At 34.0% G+C, this 9,551-nt stretch overlaps 1 pseudogene; it reads right to left on the reverse strand.

Moving 5' to 3' along the window:
* Positions 1-370: 370 nt before the first annotated feature.
* Positions 371-6,934, reverse strand: LOC107859422 (annotated as a pseudogene).
* Between the last annotated feature and the right edge of the window lie 2,617 nt (positions 6,935-9,551).

Consider the following 9,551-nt stretch of genomic DNA (forward strand, 5'->3'; position numbering starts at 1 on the left):
TTGGAAATCTAGATATTTCTGTATATATAATGATGGATGATGGAGTGGGTTGAAGTGTATTATTTAAAAATTGTGGATGAATTTATTAAGTTGGAAGTATTCGCTTAAAGTGAATTATTATAAAACTTGTGGGTGAATTTGTTAAGTTGGAAAAGTTGATGTGATGTAGATTTAAGTGTCCTTTTGGAAAATTTTTCATGAAGCTTGTAACTTTGGCAAAATAGTTTTCCATAGTGTCCTTTCGGCAAACTTCCCCCACAGTTGCCATGATACCACGTACGTCAACCTAGAAGGCTCATATTTTAAAAACACAGGTCCAACGCGTCCAAAGGCAAACTTTGAACATTTATTTAACTTTGGTCCACACTACCTAAATAACTAAATTGAAATTAAAATTGGCACATGTTGTTTGTCGAGAAAGAATTGAAGATGCGAAGCCCAATCGTGATATTGCAAGATCAAATTGCAAAAGATTATTCTCAATTGTGTGTCCTCCAATCACAACAGCAGTCCTTGGTTCTAAACCAACATCCACAACCCCAAGGCACAAAATATTTTCACTAGCTTGCACCATTGAGTTTGCTCCAAATATTCTCCAAACAACATTCTCATTTTGCAAAACAAGATCAATTGGTGGCACTGCTGGTCCAACTCTTGTACTTGCAATATTACTTGAATTGAAACAAGCGCTAAATGGTGCTATGGGTGCGACCCTATGACATTAGCAAGTTCTTTCACAAAGAAATTTGTAACAACATTGTCTATTGAAGTTTCCAATGTGATGTAAGGACTCACAGTGCTAATTTTTGTTCCACCCACACCATGACTGTCAATTGAGATCAAAGTTTGTTTATAGGGACAACTTATTGGTTAATCATGATGGATTTTACTCCAATAAAGTAATCAGCAGACCTTGTGCCTGGGTTGAAACCAATAGCTGTACTTATTGGATTGATAAAAAGTGGAGTATATGTGAAAACATCATTGGAGAATTCCTTATTAGGGAGGAAAAAATAAGGACCATCGGAAAAAAGAACAACGCCTTTAGCATTGGTGCAAGAGGTCAAACAAAGGGAAAATTTTCTAGGAAAGTCAAATTTGCTAAAAATTGAGTAGGAAAAGATATACTTGTCCTACTAAGACTAGCAAAACCCGTAACACCACGAGGAAGTGCTTCTAAAAGAGGTGTACTTCCACAAACAAAAAGAAAATTTGGATTACTTACGTTCCTACTAGGATATTCACCATAGGAAGATTGTACGAGTATGATATCAGAAGCTAATGTCCCACTCATGACGAAGCGAATAATTGGATTATCAGGAAGTAGTTGGCTGCATGTGTTATTAGTGCAACCTAGTCTAGGTTGAGAGGAGGAACAACTTCCATAACCATCTGTGGCTCTGACCAATGAGCATTGGGCGGAGCCACATCGTGGAGCTTTATAAGAGGATGAGACATAAACTTCCTCACAGTCAACCCATGAAAATTGACCACCAAGATGAAGAGTTAAACTAATTGGGATAAGAGGTGTTCGTTGGTGGATTCGAGTAAGGTATTGGAGAGTTGAAGTATCTTTAGTGACCGGGAGAATTATATGTCTTTAGGACGGAAAGAAGTTTGGGTTTGGGATGTGGTAGAAGAAAAGAAAAGGAAACACAAAAGAATTGTTGGGTTCAAGGTGTATGTGTGAATGGAAAATGGATGAAAAATAGTAGAGGGAAAGAGAGACACCAAATTGAAAAGTGTACTCTTATATTGGAAAGTTTACTAATTCTCCCACATTGGTGGGAAAAGGAAACTTTGGAGTGTTTATAATAAGGAACACTTACATCACAAGAATAGTGAGGCAAGAACAAGATGGTGTCTTGTGTCATGGCCGTTGCTTGCTCGGTTTGGCTTTGAATTTGTCAAATGATCAATGAGACTTAATTTTTAGGCAAAATTTATTTTAATTTTGATGACGAAGTGAAATTTTAATCCAAAAATCTGATGGAATTGTTTTTCTCCATGTGTTTTTGCCATGGCAACGCATCTCAAAGGGATGCAACCCTTCGAGGTAAAAGGCACACTATTTTCCGCTGTTGGGCAATCTACGCGCGTACTTTGATAACCTGCGGGCGTAGGTACAGCACAGTTGCTCACTGGAATTTGGACAGTGTCAGATCAGGTGCAGGTCCAGCACAAACTAGGTGCAGGTGACGTGATTGTACTGAATAGGTGCCTTTTTGCTGAGCCATTGCATCTTTTCTGAAAAGAACACATAAAGGCTATAAATACCTGACGTATTCCTTAGGTATTAACATGAATTTTGACAGCAAAAACACTCTTTATATCTTCAAAAACTCATTGTGATCATTAGCTGTTGATTGAGTTTGAATAATCCAACAATTTGAGGTACCGCTATTGTTAGATTGAAGGGCATTTTATCCTTAGAGGAAGATTCCATAACCTCGGGTACAGTGAGGGAAATTATTCCTTAAGGATACTCCCTGAATTTGGGGGACTTGTGATACGATAATAACAATGAAAACACGAAACAAACACCTAAAACAGTCCACTAGTCAAGGAAACCGTGGGCCCTTTTAGATGACCCCTCTTGGATTTAATAAACAACAACAAGAACAAAATGTATTGTGGTGTTTAACACCTAAAAACAGCCAACAACAAACTATGTTAACAACAACAAGATGAAGAACAACAACAATGGAACAAGAACAACAAGTCACAGGTTTGGATTACAAGAACACAAACAAATGATTACAATATAAACAAAATGGATAGATATTGGACCTTGGTTGGTATAATCTTAAGAACCCAAGAACATGTGATGCTCTTGTACCCTTAACACTACACACAATGGTTAACCTAACTCCTACGTTGACACAAAAGGAACTTTACCTTCTCTAAGCACCAACGTACCAAGCTTACATTGCAACACAAGTGATACCACACTTGTTGCCGTCATTTCGGTGTGGTGGCTATTCTAAACCCTACAACTAAAGGTGTTTCATGTTTCAAGTCTTACATCAATAAACAACTAAGTACTAAAAACCCTATCTTGTTTTATTTATATTACATTACAAAATGACAAATGAGTATGCTACCCTTAATGAGAGGGGTGTCCATGGAGTATATTTTGGGCAAAGTGAAGTGACCAAAATGCCCTCAATGAAGATGGCCCAAAATCGTGAGCTATTAAGTCTCCAAAACCGTGAATCCTCGAGTCTTTAATGCTCCAAGCAATCTTTTACTCATAGCCTTGATGAATGGTATACTCAATGGTAGGCTCAAACTAGGTGGTCCTTGCATATTCTTGTTCATTCGGGGTGACGAAGTCTTGAACCTTTAAGTGATGGTCTCCAATCATGTCTTCAAAAATTAGGGTAGCCATTTGACTTGTATCATCCTCCCCTTTTTAAAAAAGATTCGACCTCAAATCCAAACCTTGCAAGAACAAAGAGAAGATAAACAAGCATCATATCCTCATGACATGAGGTTTAGAGTTAGTACAATAAACAACATCAACATGCCAAGGAGGTACACACTTGAGATATAGCCACACATCATTGGCTTTAATCACAAGGGGGTTAGAAAAAATATTATGAAGGGGTGGTGCCCTAATTGAAAATAATGTCCACGCAACACATATAGCAATATCACTCAAATAAGTGGACCGACCAAAAACTATCCGTCCTTCACATCCTAAGAAGTTGCCGGGGTCAAATGGAAGACATAACCAAGGTCTTAGGTCTTGGCCACTCTCACTTTCCCCTAGGGTGTCATCCTCGAAATTAAGCAAGCCCTCTTTATTACCATTGGAAATATCATGAACAAAAAAGGCGTTGAGAAAAATGTTTTATAAGTCAACTTCAAATAAAGGGTTCTTATGCATGCAGTTACTACTAGTTTCAAAATCTCCACTAAGAATATGTCCAACATAAGAAACACATAAAAAAGAAGTAGATGATATTACTAAGCACATATCACCTTCTCTTTCACAAGATTAGTCCTCACATACATATAAACCATCACGGGTAGCCAAAGGACCACAATCAAAATCATCTTCACAAGGACAATCACAACTCGGGTTTTCTAAACATTCAAGAAAATCAACATCATCTACGCCTGGTTGATAATTTTGCTTACCCTCACTAGTTGTTGGCAATTCACGTACCAACGTAGACTCACTTTGTTTTTCTCAAGGGTCAACTAGTGTTTAAATACTCTCATCACTTGGTAATAGGACCTTAGTCAATTTGTAAGTGCTAGCACTAGATGGACACAAATCATTCTCACGAGGAGAATCAATTTCGTCATCTAAAGAATCAACTAGTTTTTGCGTACCTACAACAAGAGTTTGATCCTCATGCTACCTAACAATATTAAGAGTATCACAAAGTAAAAATCATGCACTCCTACACTAGGTAAAACTGCAACTACGTTCATAGGAGTGTAGGGGATAGCATTTTTACCTAGTAGCTCACATGAGCTACGGTCTTTATCTTGACGTGTGCCTGGGAAGCCCACTTTCTCCCTTGGAACTCCCATATGATCCAACATTTCATTTATCACTTCCCATTAATGGGTAATGGCTTCAAGTTTAACCAAAATAGCACTTGCAGACGTGGGTTCCATTGTAATTGAACCTAAAAAAAGAAAACAAAAGAACAAGCCTACAAAGCAAAACACAAGTTAGTTCAAAACAACCTCACCACACTCTCACACACTTGATCGTCTCACACTTGAATTCATAAGTGTTGCAAGTCGGCTTGTAGTTTGTGATGAGTCTACTCCTTAGTCGGATGGATTCTTTGTTTGAAGACTCAACAAAATAATGTTCGAACTTCAACCAAGAAGTACTACGATTTATAAAAATGACAAAAACACGAAAGAAACGTAGACTTGAGTAATGGATGCAAAGGACTAACTGACAATCTAGTATGAGTTTACTACTTTGTTAATTAGTTTTAGGATCAACTAATGAAATCAAGAATCAACAATTAGAAACTAGGAAAATCCTAATTTGAGCTTAATATTGACAATGAACAGTAATTAGGGTGACGTGGCAGCATGTAATTGGTCTCAGGCCCACACAACTTTAATCACAAATTTGAAATTTCAATTTTCATACAATTTGGAATGGAAGACAATTGTATTTGGAGGAAAAGTATAAGTCTTGAGTCCTTTGTAAGTTTAATCTCAAAAAAATGACCTTGACTTGTACTAATTCCACCAAATAAGGTTCCTTGATTTAAGGATACTAGTTGAAAAAGTTGATGGCAAGTCTAGAAAGTGACGGCTCAAGTCTTCTCACAAACACACTTTACAACTTTTATCTTCACTCCTTTTGAATTTATTTGTATTTTGTTGGTTTAAGTATGAGAAGAGATAAAGAACAATATGAACAAAAAAAAAACCTTTCAATAACACATCAACAACACACCAACAACGTCCTCCAATCTTCAACAACAAGGCATAACACACGGCCAACTTCAAATCACAACACGGCCACTTCAAGTTCACAACAACAAGGTCAATATTATAAGCTCAATTTTAGATCTAGAGACCTTTTGTGTTAGTGAGAAAGAAATCAACAAAAGAAACACACTATATAAAAAAAAATCTACTAGATCTAGTACAAATCTTGTCCAAGAAAACTTCACAAGAACAATTACTTTAGGCTAAGAACAAAAAAATGGACAGACTTCACCCTTTTTCTGGAATTTTCATTTTTTTTCAACAATTTTTTTTTCTTTGATTTTCAAGTTTATGAGCCAAATATTAATCTTGTGGGAACAATATCAAGTAATTCTTTGATACCAAATGATACGAGAATGACAACGAAAATACAAAACAAACACCTAAAATAGTCCATTAGTCAAGGAAACCATGGACCCTTTTGGATGACCCCTCTCGGATTCAACAAACAACAACAAGAACACAATGTATTATGGTGTTTAAAACCTAAAAAACAGCCAACAACAAACTATGTTAACAACAACAAGATGAAGAACAACAACAATGGAACAATAACAACAAGTCACGGATTTGGATTATAAAAACACAAACAAACGATTACAACATAAACAAAATGGATATATAGTTAGACCTTGGTTGGTATAATCTTAAGAACCCAATAACATGTGATACTCTTGGACCCTTAATACAACACACAATGGTTAACCTAACTCCTACATTAACACAAGAGGAACTTTACCTCCTCTAAGCACCAACGTATCAAGCCAACATTGCAACACAAGTAATATCCACACTTGTTTCCCTCATTTTGGTGTGGTGGGTATTCCAAGCCCTACAACTAAAGGTTTTTCATGTGTCAAGTCTTACATTAATAAAAAATTAATTCCTAAAAACCCTATCTTGTTCTATTTATATTACATTACAAAAGAAGACAAATGACTACACTACCCTTAATGAAAGGGGTGGCCATGGAGTGTATTTTGGGCAAAGTGAAGTGACAAAAATGTCCTCAATGAAGATGGCCCAAAATCGTGAGCTGTTAAGTCTTCAAAACCATTAAACCTCGAGTCTTCAATGCTTCAAGCAATCTTTCACTCACGGTCTTGATGAATGGTAGGCTCAAAATAGGTGTTCCTTGCATATTCTTGTGCCCTAGGGGTGATCAAGTGTTGAGCCTTTAAGTGATGGTCTCCAATCATATTTTCAAAAATTAGAGTGGCCATTTGACTTGTATCAACTTGGCCTTAAAAAGCCTGTTTCATTTTATTTCTAAAAATTAACATACTTTTTGTTGAGATTATGCTTAATCTTGTGTTGAAGGTGTTAAGGAACTTCATAGGTGTTCTTGTCTTGATACTTGAACTTGTGTTGGAGTTGTTGTGCCTATATACAGATTCTTATACCCAAAAATATTAAAAATAACAAGAATAGCATGTAAACAAAAAGAAGAAGCCATGACTAGTTGATGTTAAAATGGAGAAAAAATATGAAACTTATATAGTTGTTATTTGTGATAAGTACTGTGGGAAATAAAACTTATTAAATTGAAATCCATACGAAATTCAAATTATATTAAATTCAAAATATATTAGTCTTAAATAAATATTATGGACTAATATAATTGGATTGATTATTTAAGTCCAAACATGTATGGATTTAAATAAGAAAAAATTACAGTTTATAGATAAAAATCTTTTATAATTACATGGTATGGGTAATGTTTTAAATAATTATACAATTCATGAGTAATTGTTAGTTAACATTTTGTTTTATATAGGCCCATTTATACAAATATATTTTCTAATGTATATAGCAAAGGAAAATTAGATCTTCTCTCACATAATTAATATTTTATCTCACCGTTAGTTGATAGGAGTGTTATGTGGCAATAGGTATCTCCTTTTATCTTATTGGACGTTATGGACGGAAGAAGCTAAAATTTTGTGATAATCTCCTGAAGGTTTTATGCTCAAGATTGTGATAATCTCAAAATTTTGTTCCATTGAAATATCAAAGAATATATTTCTTCCTATTTTTTCTCCCTAATTTTCTCAAATATTGTGTTCTTCACCTACACATTAGTTGTTTTTTGTTCATTGAAGATTATGTTAAATCTTTGTTCATCCCTAAAAATTCACATAGATTTGACTTAAAGATTTTTTGCGGTAAATTTCATATCTTTACGGATATATAGGTTTGTTCTTCTTGTTTTTTTAAGTTATTATCTACATTATCTACTAATTTTATTCAGTTTTTCATATATTTACAGTGTTAATTAGGTGTTCAAGTAACCAATTTTTAGTTTTCCAAATGGATGAAGAAACCGCTTTTAAGAGAGTAACAAGAGGTATTGTTCATGTAGATAAGACTAATTGTGGTACTCCATCGTTTGATTTAGGAGTTTCTCAATTAGACAGTAATAATGCAGATTTTATAGCGAAATTAGAAGAAGACAAGTTGAACGCAGAGACTCGAAGAAAAAGTGGCAATGACCATGTTAATATTCAAAATATCATGATAGATTGTCAATCAAAAGACGAGCTAATCAATACTTCAAAAATATCAATGGTCAGTACAAGTGGATCAAAAAAAAAGAAAAGAAAAAGAAATGACAACTTCTAGCAATAATGCAAGAGCAAAATGTTCCAAGGTTTATCAATCCAAAGCGGAGAGTAACGATGTTGAGATTCAACATAAGATATTTTTGTATATTTATCAATTAGATTTTTTTTTTGTAGTGTAGTTTGTGTAGAATGCCATAATGTTAAGATTTTGTATGTGTACGTTTGTATTCGGTGTAAAGGTATATACATATATCGATATCATACAGTTATCATTATGTAAATATAACTATATATGCAAACATATACATACACACACACACATATATATAGGGATAATACCCACAAAAATATCTGAAGATTAACCAAATTTTCAGTGAAGCCCCCCCCCCCCCCCCAGACTTTTTTAAAGTGGAATTAATCCCCTCTCAAAACGTATACCCAGTTTTTTCCGTGGAAAGTGTAGTACACGCTCCGTTTCTTCTCCATTTTATAACTTTTCAACATTTTTTCACAATTACAACCATATTAAATATTCCAAATGATTTCATTGAATTTATGAAGAAAGTTTTTTCAAATAATTGAATGGAATCTTCCATTAATTTTCTATTAAAATTCGGAAGATTCAATTAGCGAGTTCCATTAATGGAAGATTCAATGAAACTCGCTAATTGAAAACTCAATGGAAGATTCAATTTCCATTAATGGAACTCGGAAGATTTAGAAAATTCATTAATGGAACTCGAAAGATTTGAAAATTTTAATTTCATGATTCAATTTCCGTTAATGGAACTTGGAAGATTCGAAAAATTCATTAATGAAACTCGGAAGATTCAAAAAATTTAATTTCATATATGAAGCTATTCAATCTTCCATTAATGGAACTCGGAAGATTCAATTTTCATGAAGCTATTTAATCTTCCATTAATGGAACTCGGAAGATTCAATTTCCATTAATGGAACTCGAAATTAAATTAGCGAGTTTTCGAGTTTGAATCTTCCGAATCATTCATTGAGTTTCAATTAGTGAGTTCCATTAAATTATAACCATTAAGGAATTTTTCGAGTTCCATAAATGAATTTTAATTCAAAATCTTTCCATTAATTATAACCATTAATCTTTCCGAATTACAATTCCGAGTTCGAATCCATTTATAATTTCGAGTTCAAATTATAAATGGAACTCAAAAGATTTGAAAAAATCTTTTCATTAATTATAACCATTAATCTTTCCATTAATTCGAAAAGATTTCGAGTTCCATACATGAAATTTTTTTTCATGATTTTTTGAGTTCCATTAAGAAGAAAGAAGAATGAAAAAATAAATAAAAATATAAAACTTTACAGAAAAAGAACGAAAAATAAATAAAAATATAAAACTTTAAATAATTATAAAATTAAGGAATTTTTTGGCAAAAAAAAAAGAGTTTTAAAACGTTTTTAACACTGTTCACGTGCTCAATGCGCGTGAATCACACACAGTGTGCCAAGTGGCAGATATATGCCATTAAA

This window comes from Capsicum annuum, chromosome 1 (genome assembly GCF_002878395.1).
Source record: "Capsicum annuum cultivar UCD-10X-F1 chromosome 1, UCD10Xv1.1, whole genome shotgun sequence".
NCBI lineage: Eukaryota > Viridiplantae > Streptophyta > Magnoliopsida > Solanales > Solanaceae > Capsicum > Capsicum annuum.